Source organism: Lepidothrix coronata, unplaced genomic scaffold, assembly GCF_001604755.1.
Source record: "Lepidothrix coronata isolate B3197 unplaced genomic scaffold, Lepidothrix_coronata-1.0 Scaffold27, whole genome shotgun sequence".
In the NCBI taxonomy this organism is placed as follows: domain Eukaryota; kingdom Metazoa; phylum Chordata; class Aves; order Passeriformes; family Pipridae; genus Lepidothrix; species Lepidothrix coronata.
The window spans coordinates 3365105-3386800 of NW_016690207.1; the positions used below are offsets into that span (position 1 = coordinate 3365105).

Below are 21696 nucleotides of genomic sequence, written 5' to 3' on the forward strand. Positions count from 1 at the left end.
TGCACAGTGGGAATATGTTCACACTAATGTGTTGCAGAACCACTGCGGGTCCTTTGCTCCAAAGTGCAACCCAGTGATGTAATTTCCTTAAAAAATAGTTTCCTTGGCCACACATCCCCAGTCATCCTGATTTCATTCAAAATCATGAAAGGAAAATCCCAAAACTACATGGGAAAACCAAGCCCTGCTGTATTTCTAGCGTAGACAGTTTGAAGAGGTTTTGGAAACCCCCAGAGAAAGTTTTGTGTGGATTTGCAGAGGCAGCCACGGCCAGCTAATTAAACCCAAATGCACCCACCAAAAGACTTTTCCAGTTCATATCCCAAAGATTTTGTTTGGTCAGGAAAGTCCCTAACAGGGGACTTTCCTAAGAGGCAGCTAAATTGGAATATTATCTCCTCTGGGCCGTCTCTCAGACACTTTTCTTGGCTGTGCCAAGAACTAAAACTATCAGGTGTTTATTGAGCCCGAGCCATGGAAAGCAGGTGGACAGTGCATGTCATGCACAACTGAGAGGAATTATCCTAAAGCTCTGAACTGAGGGGTCCAAGGCTTACACACAAGGCTTTACTCTCAGCAAAGAGTTGTGGGGATTTTAGATATCTCTGTACCCCTCGTTTATTCATAAAATCACAGAAAGGTTTGGGTTGGAAGAGACTTTAAAGATCACCTCTTTCCCTGCCATGGGCACCTTCCACTAGCCCATGTTGTTCCAATCTGTGCCAGGACACTTCCAGGGATGGGGCAGCCACAGCTTCTCTGGGCAACCTGTGCCAGGGCCTCAGCACCCTCTGAGTACAGAATTTCACGCTCACATCACCACTCCCCCCCATTCCTGCAGCCCAGGAGGATGAACACTGCATCCTTGGAGCTGGAATTGCCACCAGGAGCAGGAGCCAAACCGATGGAAACGAAGCTCCTTGGGAGCATCGTGGCTGTGACTCCGGGATGGCAGAGAGGCGGCAACACACGACCCAAACCAAGCGTGCCAGCCCTCCTGGCACAGCCAGCACTGCTGCAGGTACTCAGCCCGTGCCACAAAGCACCTCCTCCCAAATCCAGGCTGCTGGATGCCCGGGATCCGTTTTCCTTGTGAGTGCCCCAGCCCGGGCGCTGCAGGCACATTGCAAACCCGCCGGCTGCCAGTCCCAACTGCTCATTCCCTTCATGCCCAGATACCCAGGAGCTCCTGGCACGGGGATTTACCGAGCACAGCCTTGGCCCAGCGCTCAGACGGGCCCCGGCTCCAAGTGGAAAACACGCTGCTACCTCCACTTGGCTCCTGGAGAAGGGAAGGGAAAACCAGGCAGGGCATTCAAGGCCACAGAGCTGTTCTGGCCTGGCACTCATATGAAAACTGTATGGACCAATGTATGCCAAACATACAGGGCCTGAGATATATATATATATATGTATATGTGTATATATATATATGTATGTATATATATGTAGGTATATATATGTATGCATATTTTATATTTTCTTAAATATTTTATATTTTTATTTATTTTATATATTTATATACTTTATATATTTGTATATATTTATATATTTTATATATTTATATATTTTATATATTTATATATTTTATATATTTATATATATGTATTTTATATATATTTATATATTTTATATTTTTTACATATTTTATATATTTATATATTTTTATAAATATTTTTATATATTATATATTTATATATTTTATATATATTTATTTTATATTTTATATATATCTGTATATATTTAAAATTATATATATTTATAGATTATATATTTATATTTTATATATTTATATATTTACATATATTTTTATATATTATATATTTTTATATATCTCATATATATAAATATGTTCGTTATATATAAAACAAAAATAGAAAGTCTAAATATATAAAAATTATATCTTCTATCTGAAAACATAAAATATATGACCTGATATATATCAGATTATATGTTTATATAACATACGTATATTTTTTATGACAAAATATAAATATATGTAAATTATAGAATCTGATCTAAAAATATAAAAGATATAATCTGATATATATCAGATATATCATATATATATGAATTTATATAATAACACATATTTTATATATAATATATATCTCAAATATATTTTTATAAATATTTTGTATATAAAAATATATGTTTGTTATATATACTAAAATATATATTCTGATATATATATTCATATTCTTTTCTGACACAGGATTGCATGGATTGCTTTGAATAATTTCATTTCCAAGTGGGATCAGCCCTACCTGTGACTGGATAACATACCAGGTAAGTCCAAGCTTATTTTAAGTAGGAATAAGGTGCTTAAATACCCTTTAGGGTTTGCAATTAAGGCCTTTAAACAGCAAAGAGTTGGGCAGGACTGAAAGGAGCATTAGAAGAGAGCCATGGCCTGTGCCCAGGAGCTGTTTGGTGACTCCCAGCTGGAATGTGAGCCCGGAGAGAGGAGAACACAGACTCCTCCAGGCATCCCTGAGTCAGGACAAGGGCTGGGGAAAGCCTGGACAAGTGAAAATCCTACGGAGAGCAGCACAGACTTTGGCCAGAGAAACCGCCTGGGGTTTGGGCTGCTGCCCACAGATCCTGCTCAACCAGCAGAGCTGGGCCCCAGGGCACAGCCCTGGCACGGCCCTGGCGTGGCATCAATCCTTGCCAGGGTGAGGGCAGAGCCCACCAAGGCACCATCACCCAGCCCAAGGGGGACTATTGTCACTGCAGGCACTGCCACTTCTCACGGGAGCCAAACCCTGCCCCTCCCGGCGCTCCCAGCTCCAGCTGGGACGCCTTTGCCTCTCTCTTTTTCCCCCCAGGACGCATAAAACGCGTTCTTGCTCTCTCCTTCCTGACACCAGCAAAGCCTGGACTGCTTCCCATTGTGCTGTGAGAGCTTGAAACTTGGCCATGCTATTTACAGCATCTTCCCTGCCCGCAGGGACTGGAGACGCATCCTGATTTTTCCACCATATGCAGGCAGCAGGAGCTGCTGCCTGTGCCAGCACAGCTCCGTGGTGAGCTCAGCTCTACCTGTCCAGGCTTCTTCGTGGCCCCTGGAAGCACCAGAGAGGGAAAGAACGGGATTTCCCGAGGGATGCTGTCTGCTGGCTCTCATCTCCATTGTTCTCAGTGGTGCATCCATCCTTGAATTCTTAGTGGGAAAGGACAAATTAAAGAAAGGCTGTAAAGGGTGGGGTTGGGTTTCTGGTCCTCTGAACTCTAATGTTTGCTTTTGGCTACAGAAAAGCTTTTCAAAAGGACTTCAGTGACTCAGAAGCCTCAAATCTCTTGGTTTTCAGCGGGAGTTGGGCTCCTTGGCTCCTGCTGGAACTGCAGAAAGGCATGTTCTGCCTGTGAGTGTCTGGAGAAACATCCACGCCTTTCTGCTCTCATTTAACAGCCCCAGCAGAGGCTCTGGGCTGCCTGGTGGGGTTTATAGATGACTTTTGGAGCCTTGTGTGACCTTGCCTTGCTGCCCATTTCCTCCAGCAAAGCTTATTCCTGCCTTGCAGTGAGAAAAAACGAGACCCAGGAGACTTTATTCCTATAGACAGGTAGAATAACTCAGCCAGATTTTAGAGAATTCCGTGTCCCCAAATGTCCCCAAGAGAGGAACCTCCAGGAGATCATGGCACTGGACAGGAGGTATCAGATAAGAGAGCAAAGGATGCTAAGGAGGAACTTCAGAGCTGGTACCAGAGCAGTTCATCTCAGAGAGACCTGGGGACTGTTACTGCTGGTAATTCAATTAAGGAAATTAAGACAACATATCCTGCTCAAGAGATACTTCAGTCACACCCCAGGAGCCACAATCAGAGGGAAGAGACTGAGTGAAACTGTAGCATTGTATACAAAAATTCACCGTGCTGACTATACATCTCTTCCAACTTTAGGATCTAGAGAAGGAGTTAGTGCATTTATTTTTGATGAAATACTAAATATGAGTGGCTGGCCTGTTTTCCAGGGTGCAGCAGGTAATCTAGACATGTTAAAAGTTAAACCACCAGAAATTTTAACGTTGAAGATGGTGCCAGGACAGACCAGGTACTGTGAAGCACCTGCTGACTTTGCTTTTGCCTTGCTCAGAAATTTGGGCTGCTTTTTTTCCTCCTGACCCGTCACACTTTTTGATTCCACTAATTAGATTAACTATAATTTTTCAGTGTCTTATTGTGGGATAATAAATGGCAGCAGGCACTTCCCATGGTTTTATATTCCAGGCAAAATAGAGTTGATTGAAGGAGGAGAAGAAACAAACTGCACAAGTATTGAGCTCAGGGAATTTAGTTTTTCCCCTCTCACAGGAGAGAGCTGTCTCAAGGCTAAATGTTTGTGTGCATAGGTACGTGTGATAAACACTAGTAGAGAGATGCTGAAGTGCAATTCTTCAGAAGGAGCTGAGCTACCTCATCTGTGCTGTGTTTCTGACCTGAAAACAGCTCAACTTCAACGAGACATGATATTTGAAAAGAAGAAAGAAAAGAAGAAAAAAAGGGAAAGAAAAATCAAGATTTGTTAGTAATTTCTGATACAAGGCAAAAAGGTTTAGGGTTTTGCTTCTGATCAAGTAGAGCTAAAAGCCATTCTCTTGTACTGGATGTGTCTTTGCCAGCACAAAAGATATCAATCCCTATTGCCAGATATCAATCCCTATTGCCAGATATCAACCCCTATTGCCAGATATCAACCCCTATTGCCAGATATCAATCCCTCCAGGATTAATGAGTTTGCTGGTACCTAATCCCAGTCTGCTCAAGATGCCTCAGTTGAGCAGAACACAGTGCAGGGAACATCAGATCTGAACATACAGTTAAGAGCAGACAGAAACCACCAGGAGCATCACAGGGGACAGGGCAAAAGGCAGGACTTTTCCAACATCACAGTGGCACAGGAACAAAGGTGGACCCCAAAACCCACCACAGCTCCTACAAAACCCAGAATGAAGCTGGACCCCAAAACCAACCACAGCTCCTACACAACCCAGACCAGGTCAGCTGTTTGCCTTTCTGGTCACCTTGATCATACAACCTTAGCAAAGATGGAGGAGTTTTTTGAAAGTCAGCTGCTGCCTTTCTCTGATGGGCTCTTGCAACGTAAATTAAACACATAAATTAAACTTCCAACGTTCCCCAAACACCCTGCTCTGTGACTGGTCAGAATTAGAGCCTCAGCCTCCTCGTTCCCCCATGGAAACCTCCAGACTTAGCACTTCCCAGGGGGGAAGCAGCAAAGGCAAGTCCATAAACATCTCAGAGAAAAATGACAACTGTCTGCCTGCACAACACCAGAGCCAAGACAGATTTAAAAAGGCAATAATATCCATCTCCTTAATCATCTCCCTCAGCTGAAAGTCAGAACAGGCTGCCTTAAATTTCAGCTGCGAGTGCTCTTCACAGGATACACATCATCCCCATGAATCAAATGGATCCATTTCATTTTTTCCACTTCAAGTGGCTGGTGAGTTCAACTTTGGCACTCCAACAAAAGGAGCCTCCCCTGCCAGCGTGCGCAGGGGCTCCGGGAGCACAGCGAGGTGAGAGCAGTGGAAACTCATTTCCAAAGCGAGTTGTGCAGCACTGAGAGGATGGCTGAGCTTCACCTCTGGATTTCAGGCTGCATTTCTGCGTGTGACGTGGTGTTCAGCTCACAGCAGGCCGGGGCACAGAGGGGGACAAAGGTGACGGTCTCATTTTTCTCGCTTCGTTTTTTTTGGGGGGATTTACAGCAGCAGAAATCAAGTGCTTGATTTCTGCAGGGGATTTTGCTGAGGTTTCCACGCCTCCAGGAATATAAAAGCCTCTCTCTGGGGATGTCATTGCTTTGCTAAGGGTTCCCCCAAGCACTTTGCAAGGGCTTGGAACAACGTGGGAAGTCAACAGGCTTCCCCCAAGGAGCTGCTGGGATTTAGGGGTTCCCCAAGTAGCCATGAGCATCCCCACGAGCCAGGGGATCCCAGACGGAGTATTTTAAGTGTGATCACCTAGGTTTGAACAACCATGGTATAATGCAGCTATTTTATCTGACAAGATTGAAAAAGATTGTAAAATCAAAGCGTGATTGTTCATCATCCCCTCTGAAAGAGCTCATGGGAAATGTCATTAAAACTGACGCTTCGATTTTGGATATATTGGCACTTCACTACCCAAATTTCCTTATCCAGAAATCCCCAAGCAGCTTTATCTTGCACCAACTGATTTTTAACTTTCACCTGAAAACATCTACAGTTTGGTGAGGATTTTTTTTTTCCCCATCCCTTTCCAAACCACTTCCTGATAGCTGATTTATTCCAAGAACTCTCCTGTCTTCTTAATATCTCCCTTATCCTTTCATTGCCTGTTGGTAACTTGTCTTGGCTTATCCTGTTGAAGTAGTTTGCAGGGTCACAGCGAGTGTCAGGGGATGTTTGTCTTATATCCCATGAATTTAAAAGTGCCTTGTCCTGCAAGTGCTGTTGTCTATTTATGTGGCTACATCACCCCTTTAACTGTGCCCCACACCACTGCACATCATCCTTTTCCCTTTTCATCAGCCCTTTTAGTGATTTAGGAGTTTTTAAGGTGTCTGGGTGAATTCACACAGCTCCACATCACTCCAGACCTCGGAGTAACAACCTCAGTGCCTACCAGGGAAGTGAAAGCTTTTCACTTGTTATGGAGGTAAATGCAATAAATACATATATATAAATACACACCTCTCCATAAAGCTTTCATGCAAGCAGAGCTTTGTCTTCTGTTTACTTGCAAACCACTTTAAAACGTGTTCCTGCCATAAATACATAATTGTAACAGAGTCAGCAGGACTAAAACTCTTGGTATTGAGTGCTACACCTAGTGGTAAATGTTTGCAGGATTTGTAGCTTTTTTTTTGACATTTAAACAAACAATTACATACAAACAAGGTGGAGAGAAACGAGTCACAATACCCAGAGAGCAGGGGAGATAAAACCACTCCAGATGCTTACACAGGGGGCCTACTCTTCTATCAGCATGCAAGAAATTTATGCAATTAAATTATAATCATTAATGAATAAAAGCTATACATCAGGAGAAAAAGCCCAGCTGCTTAAGATGCAATTTGAACATAACAAAGCAGGAGTAATAAATGGTGTTTTGCCATTCCTGCTCCGTGGCAAGAGGAGGTGCTGGATTACACTTGCTTATTTACCAGGCTGCTGACCCACCAAAACACTGGAGGTATCTCAGAGCAAATATGTCAAAGAAAGAAAGAATAAGTTGCAAAGGGCACAGCACTGCACACCTGGGGGGCTTAAAACAGATTTTCACTATGAACTTCAGCGGAAATTCATGACTCAAAGAGTGAACAGACATTTTAAATGCAGTGTCTTTAAAGACAGACATTTACCACATATATATTTGAAAACACAGCAGGTTTAATGCAACAGTACTTCTTTATATTTTGCATTAAATAGCCATGGGACAAAATCCTGCTTGGAACAGGCACCTGCATTCCCCCTCACCAAGGGAGTGTCACAGCACTTGGATCCAGAGTCACATTTCCTCTCACTGGATTAGCGACCTTTAAAAATCTCTGCTGCAGAGCACTGAGTGCTCAGCTCAAACCAGAAGCTCTCATTGCAAATAACTTGTTAAAAAAAAAGGGAAAAAAATAATAATTTCAGGAGTAAATCTCAAATCTCTGCTCTCCTTTAGTAGCAGCTTATCTTCCTTCTGCTTGAAACTTCCAGGGGACAACAACTGAAGAGCCTCCTTCCACCTGAATGCCCCTGTGTCACAAGTGATGCAGAGCTCTCAGATATAACACAAGTTTTGCCCTGAAGTTGTACCTGCAGTTTGCACATCCCAGCCTGCTCCATAACCCTCAGTTAACAAAGTGTTCCCTAAACACTTGGCATCTCCAGCCGGATAAATAAAGCACCTGTAGCCTGAATTTTCCAGGTCCTGGGGATGCTCAGGTGTTGAAATGTCCCTTCTTGCATCAGAGCCCTTCAACACTGCTGAGAACTGGATGGGGTTCAGCAGGGAGAGCCTGAATTCCACAGGGCTGGAATACAGGGATGCAGGGACAGCTGGGAGCCTTCACTTCCTGACGTCCCAAATGCTCCCCCCTCCCACTCACAAATGAGGGTTTGCAGTTACATGCTCAAGGTCACACTTGGAAATCAGTGGAAGAGATGAGAACATCAATCAGGAATCCCAACTGCCAAGAGCAGCCAGGCCCAAAAACTCCACATGGCATCACTTGCACAGGATGTCAGACAGGATACAGAGTCAGGGTAGGACAGGTGGGAAGGGAAGAGACAGAGGGATCCAAAGCTTCCCCTCTCTTGTCTCCATCAAAACTCAGCAAGGCAGAGCCAGTGCTGCTGCAGTCAGTGCTGCTCACTTGCCAGCTGGAAGGAGACACAAGTTTCATGGGTCTGAACTCTTAAGTAACGCTCCAGTTTCCAGCTCCCATCTCCTGAGGTGCACAAACACCACCCAACTCACTCTGGACATCATTTCCTTTCCGCGTTTCTCTATTTTCAAACTGCTGAGCAACAGAAATGCTTTTAGCAGCCATTTCCACATGCTTGATGTACTCCACAGTCTCTAAAAAGATTTCCTAATAACCCAAGCTTATCTAAATCACTTGCTGGTGGTGTTGTTAACATGCAGAAGTTGAGCAATTGATTAAAGAGGAAACAACTGGTGGGTGTCTGATATGAAATGAGCTTCCACATCTAAAAGGACCGAGTGAGTTCTTGTCCATATCAGCAAACAAGTGAGCAGCAGGTTTTTTGTGGTCCCCACAGAGAGGCCATGGCTTGGGCAGACAGGGAGGATGGTTGGAGTGTTGGGCTCCTGGCAGTTTGTGCTCCTTTCCCTTTCCATTCTGAGGCCAGGGAACAGCTCCATTTATAAGGTGGGATGAGTTCATACATGACTGGAACAGTTATAAATACATGAGCATCTCTATAATAAACCACAGAATCAGTTAGCTTGAAAAAGCCCTCCAAGACCATCAAGTCCAACCCTAAGCCATGTCCCCAAGTGCCACATCCACACAGCTTTCAAGCAGTAAAGAGTTTATCCTGGTAATTTATTGCTTATAACCATTTCTGACATATAATATATGCTGCTATTACTCCTCCTGCATAGAGTCCATTATCCTACCATGGGAGAAATACAGAATTATACACAGACTGGGAGGTTTTGGAGCAAAGACTCCCAGTCATTCCCACGGACTCATATCCACTTTCTGTTTAATGTTAACTCTTGGCTGCCTTCAGGTGTTCAGAGCAACCTGTGCCAACAGAAAGCAGGGATTTTGGGGACTAGATGTGGCTTTTAGTTTAACCAGAATGAAAACAGGGAAGGCAGAGATGATGGCAACATATTTAAAGGGTTAAGTGGCACAGGGAACAGCCAGGAAAATGCTGCTTCATTGCCTGGATCATATCTGTGTGATGGGCACTGGGGAAACACAGGGGAGACTTTGCAGCAAAGGTTCTCTTGTGTTGTGGCTCTTCCCTGCACCTTTTAAAGCCTTTGAACACAAAACACTCTGCAGAGCCCATCACACTTGAGTTCCAGGCACAGCTCCATCATGGAATTACTTCACCTGGAGTTACAGGCCCACCAGCCATCAAAGGCAAATCACTTTTCCACTGCATCGTGTTTTCCTATTGATAAAGAGATTAGAGATTTAAACCAAATTTTTTTTTTCCTTAATCTCACCCTCACGTGTAGTTTGAGAATTAGAGGAAGGTTTAGTGCCAGTATTATCCTGACAGATCTCAGCCTAACTTCCAAGCATCCTGTACATTAAAGAAACCAGAAATCTTTTATGATACCGGAGACATTTAGACAGCTGACACTTGCACATCCTCAGGAATATACAATCATCATCACTTCAGGCAGTCAAGCTTTTCAGGCAATAAACTATGATTTGCCTTCACTAAACCATGATTTGCCTCCACTAAACCATGATTTGCCTTGTCCTTCACCTGCAACAGTAATTTAATCCACTTCACTCAATTTAGCAACAGCCCTCTAAAAAGAAGAGCTGGGAACCCAGGTTATTCATTAAGAAAAGAGTTTGAACTTGTAGTGGAGAGGGAAAGCAATCCTAAGTAGTTAGACAATATTATTCAAAATTTCAAGTGTCTAAACTACAAGCTCTGCAATGGTGGGGGGAAAGCAATCGTGGTATAAAAATATCCCAAGGACAGCAAATATTCAATGTATACACCAAACATGTACAAACACGTAACAAGATGATGAGATTGAGCACTTTGGAGTCAAAGACTCCACAGAGAGATGGTAACCCCCACAATACTAATTTAGCCTTTTTTTTATACCTTTATGTCTGATGTTAATTTTACTGACAATTAATACGCCAAGATTTGCATATCACAGAGCAGAGAGGGACGGGAAGCACTGCACAGGTGACACGTGGTTGTTTAAAATTCCTAAAGTAATGCCAGGGTGAAATCCCTGACTCCTTTTTCCCTTGTCAAAAGGTGATATTTCTGTGAAATTTTAGGGGAACTCCGAGAACTTTGTCCAGTTGTGATGACAGAAGTGTGGAATTTCGGGGCACGATCACTCCAAATAAATGATATCAAAGCACGGGAGATAGGGATGAGTTTCACGTGGAGTTTTGGGGATTGTCCAGTGCCAAGATGTCCTGGAAAACCACGGCACAGTGGTTCACATCTCACTGCCCACTCTTGCCAAGCAAAACAAGCCTTGTAAGCTGAAAGAGCAGAGGAAGCTGCTCCAGCGTCACCTTGAGCAGGCCCATCACAGATTCCTGCTTGGCCCTCACCCCAAATCCTGGCCGGGCCTGGAGCTAGAGAGAATATTTGGGAGGAAAAAAAAAATCAGAATTGACTTGCAAATGGGTGTTTGGGAAGGAAATGGGTTGTTTCTGAGTTATAGCAGGTGCCAAAGCTCAGGAGTTCTGCAGGACACGGTCACACCAGAGGAAACACAGGGGTTCAGCCCAACCAAAATGGGCACAGAACTTAAATTAAGACCTGAATATTTAGGGATAGGACACAGTCACCCCCGTTTTGACACAAGGTGGTTATTTGGTGGAGCAGGAACACCCTGAACTGCCCCACACCAGCACAGGACAAATCCAACCACAGGTGTGGGACCAGCAATAAACCCCTGTGGGACACAGGGACACTGCAGTGTCACCCTGCTCAGTCCCAGACTGGAACTGGTCAAGGAAGAGGAAAATCTGAACTAATGAGCTCCCCTGCACCCAACCTGCTCCCATGAGCAGCCATTCACTGACGATTCCCACCCTGCATCCTTTAGTAACCCCATTATCCACGTTTTCCCATTGTCTGGAGTTCCAGCCGCTCCGTTCCTGTGGACAATGAAAACCAGACTGCACTGTGGTACCTTTCTTGACATTTTAACACCCACCCCTTTTCCTTTCTCTCCGAAGACAGGGCAGAACAAAGTTCAAAAAATGAAATTAAATAAAAAAAAAAAAAAATCCCCCTATCTCGGGTTCTGACCCTGAGCTCTGATCTGCCTGGGCAGTCCCACAGCCCCACCAGCTAAACGACCTGTCAGTGAAAAAGAACTAAATACATGTCTCTGGATTAAGCTTTTATTTCGCAGTTAATTAATTAATATTTCCATAAACATATACACCTCTCTTCCCAAAGTTCTGGAAGTCAGCACATTTTTTCCACGGCAGACTGTTGGAGCTCCTTTTCTCCTCTCCCCCCTCCCCTTCAAACTTTATAATAAAGCCCCAAAAGTTCACATAATGTCTGGCTATTGTTTCTCTAAAGAGGAATTCTCCTCCCCGCCTCCTTCTTTCTCTGTATCTCTGAGGCACCACATGGCACAATAAGAGCCCTTTCATGTTCAAGACTCAGAGTCGTTGCTGTGGTAACTCACCCAGCCTCACCGAGTATCCAAATAAATAGTGAAAATTAAAAAATCAGAGACCCACTGGGTCTGGCTGCAATCTTATCTTCCCCACGATGGCTTCGAGGGACGCTAAGAAGCCAAATAATAACCTTTTGCCCAGATTAGTCACCTAAAAGTGTCGATTATTGGAGACAGAAGGACATTTGTGCTGTTCCAACAAGTATCTGGCTGAGCCGGGAGCACAAAGACAGGGAAGACGCAATGCAGAGCACAAGTAGCCAGTGGCATCAGGATTCTGCTGGGGAGTTTTTAACCACTTGCAGACAGATTTCTCCCCCTTCCCCTCCCTCTCTCCGTAACAGCTTTGGGTCTCAGGAAAGCCTTTTGAAGGATTTTATCCAGCGGGCAATAAGTGTCATTAATTGCTACCTTGCAGGAAATGCTGCCACAAAGAGAAAGCCATGCTTTCCCTATGAAAAAAAAGAAAAAAAATAGGGATTTTTTTTTTTCTCCCCTCCCTCTACGTGCCGAGACAAGCCACCGCTTGAGGCCCCCAAGTATCTGCTATTATCAGTTAAGTCACGTCTAGTGCCAGGCAAAAGGTCATTTCAGGTCATTCTGGAGATGAAAGGAAGGGGTAATGTATGTGAGAATGCCTGAACTGGCAAGCGAAGAGAAAAAAAGGGCGAGGGGGTGAGAGAGAGAAAAAAGGGAGGAAGGAAAAAGGATGCGAGACGAGGAAGGGAAGGATAGAAAGAGGGAGGGAGAAGATGAGAGGATGATATCAGACTAAAAAGGAATGTTCTTATTGCCAGGAAACAAATGAAAGACTGAATCGCAGCACCTCTGCTGACACACTGTGAACTTGATTCCTCATCAAATAAAAAGGCTGCCACGTTTTCCGGGGTCATCTCTTTAATTCATTCCTTCAATTAGGTTTTTCTGGTTCTCTTTTTTTTTTTTTTCCCCCACCTTAACTGCTGAGAAAGGCAAATGCTTAAGGGAGACAGGACTATCCATTGTCTGGGGTGTCTGCTTCAGCTTCCTTTGTCTGGGAATTATAAGAGAGAGGTAGAGGCTGCTTGCCTTTTTTTTTTTTTTTTAATGCATCTTAAAAAAAAAAAATCAATTTTGCATTTAGCAGCGAAAAATAAAACATCACAATGCTCCAGCAGACAGCCCAGCCTTTCTCCATTCGCCTTTTCTCACTTCTCCCCCCCTTCCACTTCTCAGCCCCCACCCCTCCACGAGGTAGTAGTCGGATAAAATTTTCACTCGAGCCCATCAGTCATTCCTGAATCCATTCCAAGGTTCCCCCTCCGCCCCGACTCCTTCCACCTCCCCCTGCTCCCAGCCCCGGCTCTACTTGTCTAACAAATCATTTTTGTAGGACAAGCCCGGCTCATGTGGATCCCACACCCAGCCCGGGCTCTGCCGGCAGGGGAGGAAGAGCTCCAGTGCCTTTTTGTGTCGTTGTTCCTTTATTTGTAGAAGCATTCCCGGTCTGGGATACCCTCCTCCTCCTCCTCCCTGCTCCCCCTCAGCCACTCCAGCCTCGAGCTGACCACACTGGTTCTGCCTGGAGCTTCATGTTGGGAATTACATCCCATGGAATTCTCCCTCTCTCAGCATGGTGGGATCCCTTTGTTGCTCAACAGCCTCACCCAGCCCTGTAAAAAACACCATCTTTGTGCTTTATCCCTCAAAATGTGCTTTATCCCTCCAAATGTGCTCTCTGGCCACGCATGCAAAAGCTGCTGCCGTTCCCCTCTCCATGGATTCAGTGCTTCCCAAGGCTTGGGAGAAGGGAAGGTTCCCTGGGGAATGACTAGAGATGTCGTTTTTAGCAGCAGGACGCTGTGTTTGTTGGGCTGGGGAGGGGAGGGTGGGTGTTAAACTACCTGCAGGTTTTGGTGGGGGGCTGCTGAGGGTCTGGGTGGGCACAGCCACAGCTCAGAAGGGACACACAAAGGGAGATCTTTCAGTCCAAGCCCACCTGCCCAGGCAGGGTGACACAAAGCTGTGCCACCCCACGTGGCTGCTTTGAACAGCACACGCTCTTGAAAACCACAGTTTTTAGTAAAACAGCTCCGGACGTGCAGGAAAACACCCAGGTGAAGCCTCTGGAAGCTGCTGATAGTGGTGACATTCCCAGCCAAGGCTGATCCAGAGGGTTTTTTCTCGGTTATTGTTCAGGCAGCCATTTGAACCAACAATTAAAACTCATTTCAAGGTTTTGTAGTCAAAGTCCTCCGAGAGCCCAAGTGACTCTCTGGCTGGAGCTGTGCAAGCCCAAGGTTTAAGTCCCACACCTAATTAAGTGGGATGAATTAGGTTCCCTCTCTCCTGCTGATGGTTCTTCATTGACAATAAATTACCCCGTGCACTTTTTTCATTCAGTCATGCTAAGTTTCCAGCAGACACACCGCTCTTCCTCATTTGTCACTTTTATTATAGCACTATCTTAGACTCAGAGTTGCAGACACTTAATCAGTCCTGCTGAGCTGTTGTGTCTCTTTGCAACCTGCTGAAACTCTGGAGAAGATTCCTACACGATTCAGAATCCTCACTAGAAAACCTCGGTGCTCCCACTTGCCTATTTATTTCCTCCTGCTGGAAGTTAAGACATTCCACAGTGCCATTTGCCCCCTAAGAGCTCGTTGCCAAACAAAAAAAATTTGCTTAGATGTTGACTCCTGGAGTACAGGGATAAAACAAACTCAAACGTCCCTTCTTGACACAAAAGTCACTCCACATGCAGAGATTTTTCCTGACGGGTTTTTCCAGCCCTCCCAAGGGTTAAAACATGTTTGTGGATGAAGGTGCAGGTGTGAGAGCACTAATTGGGAGCTGAGAAATAACGAAGGCGAGAGCTGGGATGGTGGGAAGGGGCTTTTGCAGTGGGCTGAGCAACCCTAAGCGTGAGTTTCGGCCCGAGAAGATAAAAACCACGATGGATTTTAGTGGCTTGACAGTGCCCCACACCAAAAGTGTGTGATGCCCACAGAGCTGTGCCACCAGTGAGGCTGATTCCACACATCCCTGGTTTGTTTGCCACTCCCAGAAGCACATGGACAGCAAACCTCCTGACCAGCACTGAGTCCAACCCAAGCTCCAGCTGAGAAGCGGCCTGAATTTCGGGGCATGATGAACAACACTTGGATTTTTAATTAAAAATTAAAAGTTTTCAGCCAAAACCCAGGGGGAGGAGAAAAAAAAAAAAAGTAGTTTGGCTCGTGTCTCAGTGCTAAGGAAACAAAAGTAAATATTATTAATTATTAGAAGCAGGTAGGCAAAAATGCCAGCAGTGGAGGATAAAAATAAAATCCTCAGCTATGGTCCAGTCCAAGCCTGGCTCTGGTAATGCAAGAACAACAACAACAAAAGCAATGTAATTTAGTGAGCACATGGTGACCCCCAGCAGCCCTTGGAGGTCCCAGAAAGCCACGCAAGAGGCAGGGAAATGCAAAGCAAGAGCTCATGCACAGCAGTTCCACAACTTCAGGCACGAAAAAGAAGAGAAAAATGATGATTAAGAACAAGAGGTTTCTTATTCTCAGTACAAGGCACGAGGAATTTGCTCACCAAGGGGTTCAGGAGAAAAAAAATCGAAGTGGAAAAACATCTGTTAAGGGACAATCTGGGTCTTGTGATCCTGAAGTGGAGAATGGGGTTGGACCACAGGGCATCCTCCCCAACCTGAGGATCATAAAGCCATGTTCAATCCCAGCTTAAGGTGGCCAACCTTGGAACAGTCAAGTGAAATCATAGATGGGTTGGGTTGGGAGGCACATTAAAGATCCTCTCATCCCACCCCCTGCCATGGGCAGGGACACCTTCCACTAGCCCAGGTTGCTCCAGCCTGGCCTTGGACACTTCCAGGGATCCAGGGGCAGCCACAGCTTCTCTGGGCAGCCTGTGCCAGGGCCTGCCCACCCTCACAGCCAAGAATTTCCTCCTAATATCCAACCTAAACCTCCTTTCTTTCAGTCTGAATCCACTCCCCCCTTGCCCTGTCACTCCGTGCTCCCACGTGAGACACCAACCCCTGAGAGGAGCTCTCAGGATGAATTTACTGGGTCTTTTTTTCCCCTCAAATGAGAATTAAACAGAGCAGCACAGACCTCACACAGCATTTGTTTACTGTAGCTAACAGGGAGTGAGTATCAGAGACTTCTAAAGCAGGAACAGCAAAGAACTTCCAGCGAAATTAAAAATGTAAATGTACTTCTGATATCAGTTTCAGGTTCCATCCCCCTCAACCCCACTTCCTGAAAATTAGTGTCTAAGCCTCTGCCACCAGATTTCCAAGATAGCTTCCTGTAATAGGACTGGAGGCATATGCCATCAGCACCTGAATATTACTTTGTTGTTAAGGACCAGCCATATGTTTCCTATTTAAAAAAATTACTTTATATCACAGGAAGCCACTTTTTCTAGCAACAATAGCAGAGGTTCTTGTAACCGTTTCACCCATAGAGGGGAAAAATAGTGACTAACCACCCACTAGAACAGCTTTGTCAAAGTCACAAGTGGAACCTGGGGGGGGGTTTTGAGGCTTCATATTCAACAAATCTTATGTTCTGATTAATTTATTCAGCGAAACAGGGCTGTTGCAACAGCAGCCAGGGGAAATTAAAAGACTTCAGGATATGAACAACATGTTGGAATAGTGTCAGCTTCCTCAGTCACTGTGCCTGAAACTAAACCTCAGCTTTATATAGGGACAGAACACTCGGAATCTTGGCAGAGCGTTTGGCTCTTTGACAAGGAGACACCTCTCCATCATGAAAACTGAGACCCAGTCACTCAACATCGAATTTCCAAAACCATATTAAAGGCAGTTTCTGATGCTCCACACAACCATAACACGGGGTTTCTGCGACGGGAGGCGGGAGTGGGAGTTGGCCAGAATTCTATTACGTTTTTTCGCTTGAAAAGGAAACTTTTCTTTCAAACAACATTATTCGGCGATTTTCCTCCTGGAAAACATCCTGAGCACATTTCCACGTGACAGACCACTGCCATCACCCCATGTCTGAGACAGGAGAGGGACCAAAGCTCCTCCCAGAAAAAGAGGGACCGAGAAATATGGCAACTGCAGCCCGTAAGGCACCACGACGTCTTATTTCTGGAACCCAAACCATTTGGGGTTTCAACTACAATATTTGGTATTTGATTTCTAGCAGGAACGAGGGAAAAAAAAAAAAAGAATTTTGTCTTCCTCAGAAGCTCTTCTGGAAAAGCTCCACATCCCATTCCTCCTTTGCCAGCTGGCCAAGCATCCAGAAACATGGCACTAGGCAGCAGTTGCTTGTGGGTATTTATTGAGGGAGACATTTGATGCGTCTCTTGACAGAAATTGAAAGTGTCCAAAGTTTTAAGGGAAAGCAACAACAATAAGCAAAGCTTTCCAGAGGTGGAGGGATCAATAATTCAGGGTTATTCCCACGGTGGCAGGTACATCTGCTTTACAAGGAGGAAGATACCCAAGTCTCGAGCTCTGCTCTGTGAGGAACAACTCGAGTTCCCTCCTCTCTGTTACAGCTGGGATTTTTCAATCCCAGTGTCAGAAAATTCCCAGTCAGGCACAGCAGAGCCCTGAAGCTGGTTCAGGTTGTCACAACATGGACTCGAATTCGAGTTGAAATTCTCACGGCATTTTTGGGAAAATGAAAATACACGACAAACCCCACCATGTCCCAAACGTGAGCATTTCAGGCTTCACACCCCAACCCAAATTTCCTCCTGAGGGGTGGAGAACTGCTCGCTGTGCAGCACTCTGGCACGTGCTGTAATTCACATTGGACTTGTGGCAATTTCAGCAGGACGGAGTCAGACTCAAGACAGACGGAACTCAGAGGCAAAGGATGAGTGTTCTCAAGATAATTCGATGTTTCCAGTCCCAGATAAAACACCACGACTCCCAGATGCGTGAAAATCAGCAAATACTTAAGGTTAAATATATATATATATTTTATTTAATTTTTTTTGCCAAGCAGATGTTTTGGACAAAGCTCCTGGTTGGCTGTGGGCGTGTGGAGTGGTTCAAAGTGCCATCTGCACTGGAGACAGTAATGGGATGTGATGGGAGCGCAGACACAACACGGCGGAGGCGGCTCTGCCTCACCCCCACCATTGTCTTCCAGCCTCTGGGAGCTCTGCCTGCATCTGGCAGAAAAGTTGATCAACTTGGGGTAGCTAATCAGGCTGCTGCAATTTCCGGCCCTTTCTTTCCCAGATTCCTCAGATCAAAGTTCAAGTCCCAGAATTATTATTCCCCCGAATGCTTAATGAGCTCCAACCGAGGGACACCAAAGGCAGAGCTCAAACATTGACCGTGCACTTCATTGAGTTTGGCCAATGTGGCTAAAAACAAGAGGGTGGGATCCATGGCATGCAAAATCACAATATACAGATTCGTATTTTAATCCAATTAAGATTCCTACACGGGAGCAGGGACACAAAAAAAAAACAAAAAAAAAGGGCTTCAGTGGCTTTGTGAAGCGAGATCTGCTTTCCTCGTTGCTCTCCCCATATTAAAAAATTTTTTGCAAAGGTAGAACTGGCCTTGTCGTCAATCATTTCTAAAGAGCTCCCTTTGGGGAGAACAGCAGAGCCCCACAAGCACAAAAGACTCCTTGAAGACTAAAGTTCAGGATGTTGAAATGCAAAAGTCAGATTTTTGCCAGGAGGCACGATTTCTGAAGCCAGATGATTCCACCTCAGATTAAGTTATTGAAGATCTTTGCATGCAGAAACATTTCTTTGTTCTGGCAAGCACTCCCCGAGTTTTCTATTCACAAACGTGACCCCAAGGAAAGCCAGCCAAGATTCTTTTGCTTTATCAGGTCAGAATGTTCGGGGCCCAATTATTTTAATAGTTACAGAAAAAAAAAAAAAAAGAAGAAAAAAACACACCCACCCTGACAATGGTTCAGTACACCAGTGAGAACAGTATTGAGGGACTTAACAAGTCACTCACTCTAACATCTGGCATGTTCTTTCGAGAAGACTAAACACATGGAGAGTCTTGCTGCAAAAGTCAATGGAAAGGAATGATAATTGCTCATTAGAATGCCTCCTCCACAGGTTATTTTTAACTTCCCCTACTCTTTCTAATCACGGTGCACGCATCAGATGCTACTGAAAAGGGTCACTGCATAGGTTTCTCCTCTCCAAAAATCACACTGCTGACAAAGGCCTTTCATGAAGCTGAGGATTCACATTCTGCACCCGGGGCACCTGTTCTGTTTGGGCCCCCGCCTGCAGCCGAAAAACAAAACAGTCCCCGAGCCCCACGCCCTCAGCCAGCCAGCCAGACTGCACAGGCACTGAATGGGAAAATGGAGAGCTTTGTTCCAACCTGTGGCACAGACAATCGTTTTCCCTCTCCCTCAGCCCCAAGAAGGGGAAGAATCCCAGGTGCCCAGAGGCAGGGATGTGAGACACTGAGAACAGGGACAGAGTTTTGTAGCGGGAGCTTGGTGTCAACAAAGCAATAAGGCAGAAGTCACTAAGAGTCAAATGAAGCAAACCAGTTATTTATCTACTTTCAGAGGAAGTAAAATTCTGGCTGAATTTCCACAGCATGTTTCACCCTCTGATTTCAAGGCTGAGGGCTGGAGGTCTTTTGTGTTGTTAAAATCAGTGTTGCCAGGGCAGAGCCATGAGAAGAGACAGCAAACTGGTCAGGGAATATTGGGCTGTATCAGCCTGGCTTGGCAGGGACCCCTCTGCATCCTCTGCCTTTCAGGCAGTGCAATGCAAAGACAACTCAGCCCAGCCCTGCCTAAATGAGTTCAGATCTTTTTGCTGAGCCCATCACCATAGAATCTGAGCCTTTGTAAGCGACACAAAAACTATTTGCATGGGTCACCCCACTTCCTCTCATTCTGGTTACATGAAACTTTTCTTTTTCTTTTTTTTTTCTTTTTCTTTTTTTTTTTAATGGGGGTTCAGCAGAGCATTTGGAAAAAGGGGGGGTAGGGGGATTCTTTGTGGTGTAACATCAAAGACTGCACACAAGGAATCTTGTTCTGAAGCCTCTCACCAGGAAAAGCCAAATGAATTAAAAGCTCACATCAGACAGTCAGAAGACAGCAAAGGCAACGGACCTGGAGGCACAAGGAAAGCTTAAATCCAACAGTTTATGGCCTGGACTGGGGAGGCTGTGTCCTTATTTAAGGCTTTTTAAAGCAGCAAAAAGCTGTTTGAAGAGGAACTGAAGGCCACGCTCATAATGGGCTGTAATTTGTTTGTTTATCTGTCTGTTTTTAATGAAGGAACCACAGAGCCTACTGGAGAATATTCGAGTTTCACTTCTGTCATTGTCCCAGCCATTCTCTAAGAGCGCTGCCACCACATCAAACAGCTGCCAGAGCTCCCTAGGAACGGGCCTTAAAACACGTTTCAGAGCACAGAGCCCTGGGGGAAGGCAGCGGCTGGACGCAAATCTTGGAATCTCCTGGAATGCAAATCTCCTTTCAGCAGCCAGCCCCGGCCCTGACAGTAGCATCCCTCACGCCTCCTGCTCCAACCTGCCCCCGGACCACCCTGAGAGGATAAATTGCAGGCAGAGAGGGATTTGAGAGCAGGCATAGAAGGGCTTTTCAGCCTTGATAAGTGGAGCGAAGCTGCCAACAAACCCGGCCACCTGCGCCGCGGCCACCGCCACGCTCCGCTCCAGCTGCCCCCGAACCTCCAGCACACGGCTCTCCGCGCCTGCCAGGGCACTCCTGGGCCAAAGACAGGGCGAGGATTTGGAGGTGAGAGCCTGCAGCTCCCGGGATCCATCCAGATCCAAGCCATCTAGTGTCTGCTCCCAGCTCCCGGGCGTGAAATGCGCACCGCGCTCCTTCGGCGCTTTTCCTTCCCCGCTCTGTGGCAGATCCTCGCTCCTTCCAGGAGCGTGTTCTTCCCCAGCACCGGGTTTTGCCACGCTGGTTTGCTCCCGTGTTCAGCAAACTACCCAGAGGTGCCCAAGAGGAATTAACCTCCCTCCTGGGTCAAGTTTTCCTCCAAGGCCACGCTGACTTTTCGCTGCCGCATCCACAGTGCAACACTGACCTCCTGTGGCTGCCGCTCCTCAGCCACGGCCCCACGGCAGCTCTGCTCTTCTCCCCACCCAGCTGAGCAATATTTAGATTATTCCAGGCAAAACGGGCTGAAAAACACCCCTCTGTGCCTTTCACTCTACTCGTGTGACTGTCCATGTGTCTATCAGCAGAGGGAGGATGAAGGAAAACTTGCCTTTCCTCCACTCCTGGCATCAGTCCCAAAGAAAACCAACCTTTAGGACGTCAAACTATTCCCTTCAGTGAGAAAAAGACACTTACTCCTACAAAACAAGGCTCGTGCTATGCAGGGTTCTTGTGACATCACCTACCTGCAGTTGGATTCCACCCATCCATTCCACCCCGTTCCACCACCAGTGGCAATGGTAACGTGATTTCTGTTTATTCTCATGGCTGCCTAAATTCAAAAAGAAATGGCACCTTGCCTGTGTTGGAAAGGGGTCTTGGGGACACGAGGATGTCCAGTCATTCCCACAGATACCACTCAGCAATAGATTGGGAAGTGCAGTTTGTTCAGGGTTTTATGGTTGTCCCACCTCCCAGGTGCTGAAACAGCTTCCACAGGGTGTTTTCCCCTCCTACAAGCTTCTGCTCTTATACCACAGGAAATATGGAAATCCCTTCTGGGAGACAAAGGCAGGTTGTCCAGGAGTTTCTACCTGAAAAATCCTGCAGGAATCAGTACAGCTCAGAGCCCACAGAAGCCAGGAATCCTACAAAGAATCTCACAGAAACAAGGAATC

The 21696-nt window shown here is 45.6% G+C and overlaps 1 long non-coding RNA gene across 1 annotated transcript; it reads right to left on the reverse strand.

Moving 5' to 3' along the window:
* Window positions 1–17912: 17912 nt before the first annotated feature.
* Window positions 17913–21209, reverse strand: LOC108494732. The gene is made up of 3 exons (XR_001873939.1): window positions 20946–21209; window positions 18862–18912; window positions 17913–18047 (listed from the first exon to the last, which is right to left on the reverse strand). It is a non-coding gene; the product is annotated as an uncharacterized LOC108494732 (long non-coding RNA).
* Window positions 21210–21696: the final 487 nt, after the last annotated feature.